Below are 14,539 nucleotides of genomic sequence, written 5' to 3' on the forward strand. Positions count from 1 at the left end.
TCTTAGAACACAGCACCTTCTCTGATGAGAGCACACCAATGTCATACAATTAATTCTAAAGTTCTTAAGAGAGAACCATCCCTGAAATCAGGAGGACCTGAGTTCAAATGTGACTTAACACCCTGGGCAAGTCACTTAACCTCAATTGCCTCAGCAAAATAAATAAATAAATAGAAGTTCTTGCGAGTGTCCTTGAATTGCTTTTTCTGACCACCGTGTGAGTTTTCCATAAATGTCTTTTTGACCAGTGTAAGTTTGACATTCAAACAACATGGCCAACCCATCAGAGTTGGGCTCTTTGAAATAGTTTGATTCCTTGGCAGTTTAATTTGAAAAAGAGCCTCAGGATCTGATATCTTGTCCTATCAGGTGATCTTCAGAATCTCCCTACGACAATTCAAATTCATTTTCCTGACATGGTGCCGGGATACTGCCCAGATTACATAGCTATACAACAATGAGATCAGCACAGTGGGTCTGTAGGGCTTCAGCCTGGTAGCCAGTCATATGATAGCTCTCCCCCACTTTCCTTCAGAACCTCAGAACCTGTGTGTCAATTTCATCATAGGTGTGGACATCCTTGAAAAACATACCGCCAAGATAAGTGAGTGTATCCACAGCATTCAATATGTCTCCATTTGCTGAAACCCTTGGGTTCCACACATGGATGACCCGGTGCTGATTGATGGAGCCCCTTTGTTTCCTTGGTGTTAATTGGCCAAAATGAACACAAGCAGGCGCAAATCTATCCACATTTTGTTGCATCTCAGCTTCAGAGGCTGCACTGAATGCACAATCATCCACCAACAAAATATCAGGCACCTCCCTCCATCTTAGTCTTGGCTGGTAGCCTTTTTAAGTTGAAGAATTTCCCATCAATGCAGAGTTGGCCTTGATGCCTTGTTCATCCCCATTGAGGGCCTTTGACAACAGAGCTGAAAATTTCATACTAAAAAGCATGGGAGCAAACTCCCTGCCTTGTTTCACTTAATTGGTGACATGAGAGTTAGTGCAAGCCTCTCTGCACATAGTAGGTGCTTCTCTCCAGCTATTGATGCATGACGAGTTCTTGCCTTATGTTTAGTTGGTTTTACTTTGTCTGTTGAACACAGCATGCATGCTTGTGACAAGCTGCTCTATGTAGTAGTTATACCCCATTGTGTTGGTCAGTAAATCTGAGTTTGTCTTAGTCTGTAAGTACCTAAGGGCAGAAACCCCATTTGTAACGTAGCAGCAACCAAACTGGGCTTTCTGATACTCTTACTCCTTTCTTCTCCAGCTTCTCACTCCTATTTTCTAAATTGATAACTTTAAAAAATCAGTCATTTCCTGAAGACCTCTCCCACCCTATCTAAGACTTGTAGGACAGGAAGACAATTAAGCAAAACCAGGTCCAAGAATAGACACTATATCCCACTCCTGCAGCTCCTCATCACTACCAAGAAGAGGGAAATTACTACACTCTCTGATTTCTCTGGAGCAAGATTGCTCCTTGTGATTCATCTGAGGTTAACTACCTTTTAGTGAGTGGTATTTCCATTTATATTATCATAGCATTGTACACCAATGAAATCATCTTGTCTGGACCGGCCTTTTTGTTTATTCACTTGAGTTAACTTTCTTTGCTCTGCATTACTGAGCTTCCAAAGTTTCTCCAAATTCCTCATATTCCTCATTTCTTTTCTTTTTTTTTTTTACTTAGATTTTTTCCCACAAAATAACTAATACGGAAATGTCTGACATGATTGCACATATATAATCTATATCAGATTGTTTACTGTCTCAAGAAGTGAGGGAGGGATAGAATTTGGACCTTAAAACTTAAAAAAAAACCCACAACAAATGTTAAAATTAGTTTCATATGTAATTGGGGAAAAATATAAAATTATTTAAATAAAAATGCTCATCATTTCTTATAGGGTAACAATATTCCACTACATTCATATATCACAGTTTCTTTGCCAGTCTCTCCTGGAAGAAGCGGTGTAATGCAGTAGACAAGAGGTAATAAATAGATAATACAGTAAGATAAGGCTTTGGAATGAAAAGGCCTGGGTTCAAATTTCCCTTCCCATGGTTATTAGCTGTGTAACCTGGACAAGTCACAACTTCCTTCCCTGGGTCTCAGATTCTTCTTCTATAAAATTAGGGTTCAATTAGATAGTCCATTGAGATTCCTTGGTTTAGGACACTCAGTTAATGTTTGGGGTTTCTAGTTGTTTGGGGTTTGTGGCCATCACAAAGAATGCGGGGATCAATATTTTCTTACATGTGGCATCTTTATTTCTGTCACTGACCTTCTGAAGTCATATTCCCATTAATGGGATTTAGGGATCAAAAAGTACAACCAGTTTTGTGACTTTTCTCATCGACAATCGTATTGCTTTCCAGAATGATTAGAGCTAGTCAAACAACTCAACAGCAGTAACAACTTCCACTTCACCAGACATTAAATTTCAAATAGTCTCCACCAGCAAAATAAACAGTAACAAGTTCTATACCTACCTTTCCACAGTCTCTCCAGCAATGACTTTCTTCTGTTCCTTCTTCAAAAGCCAGACTCATTTTGGGTTTTCTACTCTGGGCAATGATGAGAGGAAAAGATACATAAATCAAGAGGTGACACAGAAGGCCTTTTCAAGAAAGGTAAGAGTTGGGATTTATTTTTCCTTGGAGAAAGGAGAGATGAGGGTAATCAAAGTCATATAAGGGAGGATTTGAGAAAGTTAAAGGAAGGTAAGGAAAGATCTCTCCTCTAGGGATCAAGTGCCCTGGAATCTTGATTTAGTTTATCAGTAGTATCTTGGGCAAGCCTACTTTCTTTGGACGAATATAATAATTATAATAACAAAGTCAACCACAACATTTACATATTGCTTATTATGTGCCAGGACTGCACTAAGCACTTTACAATTAGTATCTAAACGTGGGAGGTATTACTACTCATACACACACACATGCTATTATAGCTCCATGATGTTAATACCCGCCTTGTCTTCACAGGATCGTTGTGAGGAGAGAACTAGGGTGGAATGATAGAATGGGGGAATCTAGTTTATACTAGGCCCAATTCAACAATCACTTATTAAGCACCCACTGCATGCAAGAGCATATGTTCTGAGCTAGATACATAAATATGCAAAATGGCACTATCCTCCCCCACAAAAAAATTAGATAACAGATAATCAGACAATTAGATTTATCTAATGTAACAAATAGATGACTATGATACATACATGTAAGTAAATATGATGCAAAATAGAATGGACTCAAGAAAGGGGAAGATCCAAACAAAGGTCTGTGTGACCTTAGAGAAGTCACTCTCCTTTTTTGGCCTTCGGTTTTCTTATTTGTAAATTGAGAATAAATGATTCTTGTATTACCTGAGAGACATAATGGGATAAGGAGAAAGAGCTCTGGATGGAGAGTCAGAAAAGATCTGGCTCGTTTCAACAATGAGGTGATTCAGACCAATTCCAATAGACTTGTGATGGAAAGAGCCCCCTGCATCCAGAGAGGATTATGGTGACTGAATGTGGATCACAACATAGTATTTTCACTTTTTTGTTTGCTTGCTTTTTTCTTCTTTCTCATTTTTTTCCTCTTTTTGATCTGTTTTTTCTTGTGCAGCATGATAAACGTGGAAATATGTAGAGAAGAATTGCACAAGTTTATCCTAGATTTAATTACTTTCTAAGAGGTGGGGAGAGAAGGAGAAAATTTTGGAACACAAGGGTGAATGTTGAAAACTATCTTTGCATGTATTTTAAAAATTAAAAATTTATGAAAAGAAAAAAAAAAGACCTGGATTCAAATGCTGCCTCTTATATGTAATAATTATAAGGCCTTGGTAAGTCATTTCACCTCTACATCTCAGTTTCCTAATAGGGCTGAGGGGGGGGTCAAAGGAAATCATGTATTATGGCTTTGAAAACCACAAGGGGATATATAGATATGCTGCTGCTACTGCTATTACTGCTGCTACTATTGCTGGGGCTGCTACTTCTACTACTATTACTACTACTACTACTACTACTACTACTACTACTACTACTACTACTACTCCTCACACACAAGCACACACACTCTTTAGAAAAGTATGTTGTTGTTCCTGCTAAATAAAGTTGTAAGTCTAAAAGATCTCGATGTTTTACATGCAACAAGAATCAAGAACTATTCTCATTCTTGGATAGCTAGAAAGTCTCCAGTTAGATGCAAATGAGAACCTCCTGAGCAGAAAAGATGAAGGAATAAAGGTTGCAAGGATGGGGGTGGAGTCGTGGAGTCAAAGAAATTGACTTTCCTAAAAGGCTTTAAAGATGTCTATCTGCGCTGGCTTTGGAAGAACCCCAAATTAAGAGGCTGGATGAGATAGTTTGAGAGGTTCCCTCCTACATTTGTGCAGCTCAGCTCTCCTTGATTTACCTGTCCTTAAGGCCCCAGATTGCAAAGGCTCTCAGCTCACTTTCCTGTCTTTTTCTCTTCCCCAACTCTTTCACTCTTCTCTCCCTCTCTACCTTCTTCACCTTCCTCATTCCCTGTCTTTCTTTCTTTTTTCCCCTCTCCCTCTCTTTTTCCCTCCCTTTCCCCACCTCTCTCTTTCACTTTTTCTCTCTCTCCCTCCCTCTCTTCTCTTCTTCCCTCCTTCTCCCCACTTCTGTCTCTCTTAGTCTTTGTCTTTCTCCCTTCCTCCTCTCTCTCATCTCTCTGTCCCTCCTCTTCTCTCTCTCTCTCTCTCTCTCTCTCTCTCTCTCTCTCTCTCTCTCTCTCTCTCTCTCTCTCTCTCTCTCTCTCTCTCTCTCTCCTCTCTCTCTCTCTCTCTCTCTCTCTCTCTCTCTCTCTCTCTCTCTCTCTCTCTCTCTCTCTCCTTCTCCCTCCTTCTCTCTCTCTCTCTCTCTCTCTCTCTCTCTCTCTCTCTCTCTCTCTCTCTCTCCTTCTCCCTCCCCCCCCCTCTCTCTCTCTCTCCCTCTCCTTCTCTCTCTCTCTCTCTCTCTCTCTCTCTCTCTCTCTCTCTCTCTCTCTCTCTCTCTCTCTCTCTCCCTTCTCCCTCCTTTATCTCTGTCTCTCTCCCTCTCTGTCTTTCTATTGGAATATGTCTCTCTCTCTTTTCCTCTCTGTCTTTCCCCCTCTCCCCCCTTTCCCCTCGTCTCTTTCTCTATGTTTCTGTCTCTCTTTCCCCTCTGTTTCTCTCTGTCACACTCTCTCCCCTTTCCCCCTCCTGTTTCTGTCTCTATCTCTCCTCACTCCCTGCCTCTTTCTTTCTCTCCCTTCTTCTCCTCCTCTCTCTTCCTCTCTCCTTCCCCCCACTCTCTCCCTTCTCTCCACCCTTCATACAGAGCCTTGTCAGCAACCTTTCCCCTGGGCTGTTCTCCAAATCCTTTGAAATTGTCTTTTAGAGGTTGGAGCAGCACTGAGAGAAAGAGTGCAGGGAGAAAGTTTAATGACGAAACCATTTGGACCTCAGCCCCACCCCATTTGCTGGGGGGACTCAGCAACTGCCAGGTGTGCCCACCTCAAGCCATGATTAAACCTTGGTCAGATATTTCTCCTTCCCTGTCTCACCACTCTCCCAGGATCCACCTCTCCCTTACTCAGATGAAGTCCACTTGCCAGATGGGTGTGGGGAGTTGGAGACAGAAGGAGGGGACCTAGGGTAATTGGCCTGGGGACAGTTAGATGAAGAGTAGAAGCCAGATCTCCTCTTTCTTCCTCCTCAGACCACCTGTATCATTATCCTTCTCCCATCCCCAAGCTAGCTCATCTATTATTGAAGTCATGAGTATATTTCCCATCCTGAAAGTGCTCTGGCTTGGAGGAAGTGGGGGAGGGAGTCTCTCTGGGATGCAGATGGGCAGCTCAGAAAAGGGGAGTGGTAACTCAAGGTCATTTAGCTCCAAGCCAGGGAAGGAACTGGGCATCAGGCCTGCAACTCTGAGCAGCCTCTTTATTCCTCTTAGCTAAGTTATGCTTGTCTCATCAAGCCCTGCCCTAGGAACCCAAGAATAACCTAGTAGGTCATAGAATCACAGATTTAGAACTGGTAGGGAACTCAGAAGACTATCAACCCAAATCACTCAATTTCAAGGTGACTGAGCTGTCCATGGTCATGGTCTAATAATAAGTGTCTAAGGTGGGATTTGAACTCACTTCCTCCTGACTGCAAGTCAAGTACCCTATTCATTGCATCACTCTGCCTCTCAGACTAAATCTCCTTCCTTTCCCAGCACTGATTTATTTCTAGTTTGCCCCCTGGTTATTGGGGGTGGGGGAGGAAGGGAAGAAAAAAAAAGCACTTCTGCAGGCCTCAGTTTCCCCAAATGTAAAATAGGGCACTGTATTCAATAACTTCTAAGCTCTAAATTCTTTGAGCTTATGATTACTGGATGTCATCTGCCTGTCTTGGTGCATTTGCCCTGGATGTCTGTCTTTGTCTCTCCATCTCCCCCAAATCAAGAATCATGTCTCTTTCAGCAACTGAATACGATTCAACAAAGCTTTATTTAAAAACATGTGAAATTCAAGGCTCGGGGCTAGAGATACTGAAATAGGTAAGACCAAGTCTCTGACCCCAAGGAACTGACAGAATAATAAGAGGGAAAGATGTGGACCGAAATAACCACGCTTCAAGGGAGAGTGAGGTAAGTGCAGAAGAATCAGGCAGAGATGGAAGCAGGAGGTCATTGGTGGAAGCATCCCTGTTTCCAGGGAAACGCCAGGCTGTTGTGGAGGCAGTAATTAGACTAGAGAGAAGTGCAGAAGATCAGGATTCAAATCACAACTCTGACCTTGGGCATTTAAATAATTTTATTTCCCAGAGCCTCTGTTTCCTATATATAAAATTACTTCAAAGGTCCCTTTGGGTTTTAATTGCTATGATCTTTCGAGGGAGGTTTGGTTGCAAAAGGGAGATGTCTAAGAAGGCTTCCTGCAGGGAGGTGCCAGATAAGCTGGGTCTTCAAGCAACAGTTGATTGATCGTTGTTCTTCATAATCCAAAAGACCAAAAAGACATCACTATGTTAGGGTTAAGGTATGGTGTGTCTGACTGTGGCCGACCAGCCCAAGGGAAGCTGGGACGGCTGTAGCACACACAGATCAGGCACGACAGGTCCAGATGAACATACGGAATAGACGTGTTTCTAAATTTGCACAGCTCATATTTCTTTTGATTTACTGCACGCTGTGCTAGCTCCTGAGAATACAATGATAAAAGCTTCCTGCTGAAGCTTGCCTTCTACACAGGAAGAAAGAGCATGATTTCCTCAGACAGGCGATGGTGGGTATGCAAACCAGATGCGAAGAGTTGAGGACAAATTGAGTACTCAAAAAGGGAAGGAAGGCATCTCTTTATCATCATCATCATCAGAGTAGTTAGGATTTATATACTGCCTTAATGCAAAGCACTTTACAAATATTATTTCTCATAAAAACCCTGGGTTGTTGTTTAGTCCCATCTGATTCTTCATGACCCCATCTGGGGTTTTCTTAGCAAAAATACTGGAATGGTTTGCCATTTCCCTCTCTAGATCATTTTATAGACGAGGAAATTAAGGCAAATAGGGTAAAGTGACTTGCCTAGGATCACATAGTAAGTGTCTGAGGCCAGATTTGAACTCAGAGAGATGATTCTTCCTGCCTAGCCCCACTGGACATCACAAGTTCTTGGGGTTAAATGACTTGCCCAGGGTCACACAGCTGGGAAGTGCTAAGTGTCTGAGGCTGGGTTTGAACTCAGGTCCTCCTGTCTTCAGGGCTGGTGCTCTATCCATGGTACCATCATGGCTGTCCCAACATATCACAGATTCTTACTAAATAGTCATTGATCAATTGAGTTCCAACTCTCCTATTAATGCACTATAAGAATTTGAATGAGTTCTATCATCTCTAGGACTCAGACTCAGTTTCTCCATAAGCAAAATGAGGGGATGAGTCCAGATGATTTCTAAAATCATTTCCAGTTCATACATTCTCTCTTCTAATATTTTATACTCATAAGATCATAGGATTTAAGTGACCTAAGAAACGTAACATTTTATGGCTTCTGAACCTGAGACCCACAGATTGTCATTTGTCCAAATTCAAATGGCTATCAGTAGCAGAATTGAGACCCATGGCTTCAAATCTAGTGTTTTCCACCTTATTACGCCACTTCACAGATCTAAGGACCCTTCCAGCTCAGATATCCATCAATTTGTCATATTTGTAGGAAGCTCCTTCTAGTTCTCTCTCCTCCCAGAGATGGCCAAGGCTTCCTAAGGAATGGAGAGCTCGGTCCCAAAGAGCCAAGTGTGAAACGGCTTCTATTATACGTAGCACCTGAGACACCTGTCCAAGATGTGCAAGGAGCATTTCTGGTAGGTTTGGAGGTTGGAACACTACAGCTCCCCTATATGCAAATAACGGGCAGCTAGGTGGCCCCGGAGGTCACTGGACCTGAAGCCAGGAAGACTCATCTCCTAGAGTTCAAATGCAGCCTGGTACATACAAAGCATTATACAAATGCTAAATACTATTAGGAAGATTAAATAACTTTGACCTTAATGAACTCCAAGACAGGTTTAAAACCCTGGTCTTGTCATTGCAGTCAGTGCCCTTTCTATAACTGCACACACACACACATAAAGTCTCCTGTCCTGTTGGGGAAATAAGATTGAAAACACTCAGACCTGGGGTTGCCACATAATAATAGCTAGTATTCATATAGGATTTTAAGGTACATAATCTCATCTGACTCTTGCAGAAACCTCATTGATGAAATAGTGCAAGCGTCTATTCAGTTCAAGAAGCTGCAAGACGTTGTTGCTGGGGAGTTTACTCTTGGAGCCCCTTTGGATTCCACCTCTGGATCCAAGTCATTCCATGGGCTCTGGTGAGAAATGAGCCATTCAACAAATCTAGTCTTGTGGAAGTATTGTCAGCCTTTAATATTGTTTTGTGAAGTTAGGACTCTTTGCTGTAAAATTTTAGCCTTTTGATTATGTGCTCTGAGAACATCTCTCAGTCCTCTTCCTCCTTTTCTGCAAGGAAATGCTCATCTTTCTTTAGTTTCGCTGAGGTAATGAGCCTTGAGTTTTGTTAATTTTGCACCAATTTTTGTTCAGTCATCGTCTAGATCCGTTGTCCTGTTTTGCTGTGCTAAAAGAAAATATTGGGTGCTAAGGATATTAATTTCCCAAGTGTGTTTCCCATTAAGCTTTGATTTCAGGCTGCTAGTTCCTGAACATTGTTATTCAGCCATGACTGACTCTTTGTGACCCCCTGGTTGTCATTTATCCTCCACTATCTCCCAAAGTCTGCCAAAACTCATGTTTATTGTCTCTATGTCATTATCCTCATCCTCTGCCATCCCCTTTTCCTTTTGCTTTTAATCTTTTCCAATGAGTCTTGTCTTCTCAATATGTAGCATATTTAAGCACCAGCTTCATTATTTGACCTTTCAGTGAATATCCTGAATTGATTTAAGTATTGACTGATTTGACTATCCAATTATCCAACTGATTCCTTACTATCCAAAGGACTCTCAAAAATTTTCAGCACCACACTTCTAAAGCATTGATTCCTATACAGACCTTAGTTGGCAAGGTAAGGTCTCTGCTTTTTAGTATACTGTCCAGATTTGCTATCGGTTTCCTTTCAAGGAGTGGCTTTTAATTTCATGATCGTAGTCACCATCTGCAGTGGTTTTTGAGCCCAAGAATATAAATTCTCTAGCAAACATTGTGAGAGAATATGCTCATTCATAATGGTTAGAGCAGATACCAGATTTTAAAGAAGTCTGTTTTGTTTTAGTTGGTTAGTAGGAATGAAAAGGACTTTTTCAGAATTCCATTCTAAGTATTCTCCTCTCCTTTGCAGAATCATTTGTCACAGCTGCATTATTTTTGCTATTTCATTATTAGGTAATGCTTCTTAAGTGTGTGTTGAATGAAGATTTTTTTTTCAATGCATTCAGTTTCTTCATCTTTTCCCTCTTCAGATTTAAGTAACTTCTTGATTTTTACTCTTATTTAAATTTAGTTATGGAGTTATTTCTTATGATTACCCATTATTGATCTTTACGGCATTGCTGTGTAACTTGGAACCAAAGACAGTATTGACAAAAAACAATGCTATAATTGGTAATAATAATAATAATAATAATAATAATAATAAAATAAATGACAGGGACAGCTCTGAAGTCAGGAGGACCTGAGTTCAAATTTGAACTCAGGCACTTAACACTTCCTGGCTATGTGACCCCGGGCAAGTCACTTAACCCCAGTTGCCTCAGCCAAAAAAAAAATAATAATAATAATAACAATAATAACACTTTTTGTGTAGCCCTTTTAAGATTTGCAAAGCCCTGAGCATATTTTAGCTAACAACAACTCTGGAAAGAAGGTATTGTTATTTTTTCTGTTTTACACATAAGGAAACTGAGGCAGGCAGAGGTTTTTGTGTTTTTGTTTTTGTTTTTGTTTTTTCCAGGATCACACAGATAAAGTATCTAAGGTCAAATCTGAATTCATGACTACCTAATTTCAAGCTCAGGGCTTTTTTCACTTCAATAAAATGTTCCCGATTTTGTTACAATGTAGTTTGTATTCATGTATGGGAATGGGAGGGAAATGTCTGTTTTCCAGCTTCCATTTCAGGCCCCCTTGTGGTCTGCCTGATTTAAGCATCGGTGACATCATCACTAAAGGCATTTCTAAGCAGGTAGAGCATTGAAATTTCAGATTTGTCTCAGTATTTCTTTTCTTTTGCAATTTGAGAACATGAAGGGTATTCCTCAGGGTTTCTCTCTCCATCTAGCACTGCTTCTCTAGAGTTTCTTGTCAGGTCCCCTGGATTTGATTGTCACTCCTCTGGTGATGATTCTCAAATCTCCTTATTCAACCCTAACTTTGCTAACGCTCTCTAGGCTCATATTTCCAACTACCTGTCCCTGTAAAAGGTCTCTAACTGATGTCTTCAACTCTGTACATCCAAAATTGGATTCGGTATCTTGCCTCCCAAATCCTCCCCCTCTCTCCCTTCCCTGTTGCTGTGGAGTTCAACACCATCCTCCCAGCTCTTCAGGCTCACATCCTAGGTGTGATCTTGGATCCTCACCCTCTCTCACCCTCACCCCCACCTCATCCAAATTTCTCCTTTCCTCTGGCATTGTCACCCTTCTAGTGCAGAACTCATCACCTCACACCTGTGCTATTGCAATAGCTACCGATGGCTCTGCCTGCCTCAGGTGTCTCCCCCATGGCCACCCAGCTGCCCAGGTGATCTTCCTAAAATGCATGCCATCTCCCTATTTTATAATCTCCAATGGCTCCCTATTGCCTCCAGGATCAAATATATAAATATAAATAATATAAAATCCTTAGCTTAGCTTTCAAGGCTTTTCATAGTCTAGTTTTACACACACACACACACACACACACACACACACACACACACACATACACTTTTTCAATCTTTTTACACTTTACACCCTGCCACGGATCCAGTGATACTGCCCTCCTATCTCTTCCATGAACAAGACTCTCCTTCTCTGGATTCCAGACATTTTTCTCTGTCTGTCCCCCATCCCTAGAGTGCTCTCCCTCCTCACTCCTGTCTCCTGGTTTCTCTGGCTTCCTTCATATATCAGCTAACAAGAAGCCTGTCCCCATCCTTCTTGAATCTTGTATCTTCCCTCTGTTGATTATCTTTATATCATTATATATGTAGTCCACTTGCACATAGTTGTTGCAAATTGTCTCTCCCATTGAGCTATGAGCTCTTTGAAAGCAGGGTTTGGTTTTTATGTTCTCTTGTATTCCCAGTGTACTTAGCACAGTGCCTGGAATATAGTAGGAAGGAAGGAAAGAAGAAAGGAGGGAAGGAGGGAGGTAAAGAGTGAAGGAAAGAAGGAAGAAAGCAAGGAAGGAGGGAAGGAAGGAAGGAAAAAGGAAGGAAGAAAATTTTATTAAGTACATACTATGTGCTAAGCACTTTTTGCTAACATTATTTCATCCAATGCTCATAGTAACCCTGGGAGATAGTCACTATTATCATCTCCATTTTATAGTTGAAGAAACGGAGGCAAACAGAGGTGATGTGGCTTGCCCAGGTCCCACGGCTTTCAAGTATGTGGGACCAGATTGAAACTCAGGACTTCCTGACTTCCGGCCCACAGTTCTATCTACTGGGTCACCTAGCTGCATCCATAGTAGCTACTTAATAAATGTTTAATGAGCTGAAGGAGAGTCATTTGTTCCATCATCTGTGTCAAGGTGATCAATGATTTAAAGTCAGGCCGGCCTGCAAGCCTTGGCCCTGACCTATTTCTTAGAATTCTAGAAGCAGTTTTCTCACACTGGCAGAGGTGCTGGCTCAATGGCTGATGTCACCAGAGCCCAGTCTGGCCTTCCCAGCTACCAGAGCTGGCTCAGAGCTCACAGAGTAGTCTTCAACATCCGGCAACTTCGATGACACTCTGACTTTACTATTCTGCCCCCTGTCTCACCCAACCCTGCCACACACACACAGACTGCAATGGGCTTTACGGAGATTATTTTTTAACCCAAAGTAACCCAGGTATAAAGTGGCAAAGTGGAAATTCAAATCCAGGGCCTCTAAATGTAACATTTTCCACTCCGCATCAACAACAACCATTGTTATTAAGTTTTAAAATCAGACCTTAAAAGATCCCAATCTATCTAAAAATGGGAAGGGGGTAGCTAGATGATACAGTAGAAAGAGCATCATCCTGGAAGTCAGGAATTCCTGAGTTCAAATCCAGCCTCAGACATTTAACTAGTTATGTCATCCTGGGTGAGTCACTTAGCCACAATTGCCCCACACACAAAAAGATGAAGGTAAAAAATAGAAATGGAATATAAGTAAATTCTTCTACTTTTTGTTTTCCATGTCTTCTTCCAACTTTTTCCTCTTCTTTTTTAAATGTATTGATTCTTATATATGCATATAATAATTATCTAGTATATAATACTACATATATGTAGATACATACATATATTATATATAATATAGCATATATTGTCTATGTATAATATACATAATATTTTATATTATGTATAAACAATAAATGCACATTATATAATATACATATTATATATATATAATGAATAGGCAGATAAGTTAAGCTATGAGGCACAGTACATAAAGGATAAAGTGCTGGCTCTGGAGTCAAGAAGACCTGAGTTCAAATCTGACCTCAGACACTTACTAACTCTGTGATGCTGGACAAGTCACTTAACCCTATTTACCACAGTCCCCTCATCTATAAAATGAGCTGGAGAAGAAAATGGCAAACCATTCCAGTACCTTTGCCAAAGAAATTCCAAATAGGGTCACAAAGTCAAACAAGACTGAAATGACTGAACATTTCCCATTAATAAAATTCTTCATTGTAATAAATAAATAGAATGGAGCAAAAACAAACAAGCAAACTCAACACATTGGTCCTATCTAAAGAGGTGTGCCCCATTCTGCTCCCGTAGTTCACCACTCTGCATAGAGGAGGGAAACATATTTCACCATCAGTCCTTTGAAGGCAAAACTAGTCACTGCATTGCTCATAGTTCCGAGTCTTCCAGCGTTTTCCTTTATGTGATTAAGGTCATTACATAAGTTTTTCATCTGGTTCTGCTCATTTTGATCTAATCAGTTGATACATCTTCCCAGGTTTCTCGGAAGTCCTTATGTTCCTTATTTCTCATGGCCCATTGATAGTCTCCTACATTCTTACGTCACCATTTGTTCAGCCATTGCCCTATCAGCAACTTCCCTTTTCTTCCAATTCTTTGTTCTTGTAAAGATGCTGCTAAAAAAATCATTTTCTATATATTTATATTTATATGTAAATTCCACATATTTATATATAAATATAAAATATTTTCTATATATATTCTATATATGGGGACTGCCTTTGAATACCTCATGGGCTTTGCCTAGGATTAGTATCACTGGGTCTCAATAGCCTTCTTCTGACTTTATTTTTTTATTTCAAAATGTTTGTTTTCAGTTTCACATCTCTCCCTCCCTTTACCCAAAATGTGCATTTATGTTATCGGAATTTTATTTTTGGGCGCTCTTCTAATTTTGGTTTAAAAAAAAAAGTTTGAAGTTATCTTGGATTCTCAGATAGGTTTTAATGAATGAATGAACCATAGTCACTATTATCATCTCCATTTTATAGTTGAAGAAACAGCTTTAGGGTGGCTTAGGACCTTAGCTGCTGCTATCTACTCCAACTCCTTAGTTTTCCTGATGAGGAAATTAAGGCTCAGAGAAAAAGAGAAGTTATAAGATCACACAAGGAGGGGAATGTGAGTTTTCCTATGGCCCCATCCTGCCTCTCCTTCTATGGGGACTCATGAGTTCACAGTTACCCCTTTTGGTTATTGTGTAACACACACACACACACACACACACACACACACACACACACACACACACACACAATCCCTAACTCCTCTCCTCTCACTTTATCACCCAGAGTCAAAGCTGCAGTGCTGGACTCCCCATTGCCATGGCTGCACTGCCACCCACTGGCCAAG

The sequence above is a fragment of the Sminthopsis crassicaudata genome, chromosome 3, assembly GCF_048593235.1.
Source record: "Sminthopsis crassicaudata isolate SCR6 chromosome 3, ASM4859323v1, whole genome shotgun sequence".
NCBI classification, from domain to species: domain Eukaryota; kingdom Metazoa; phylum Chordata; class Mammalia; order Dasyuromorphia; family Dasyuridae; genus Sminthopsis; species Sminthopsis crassicaudata.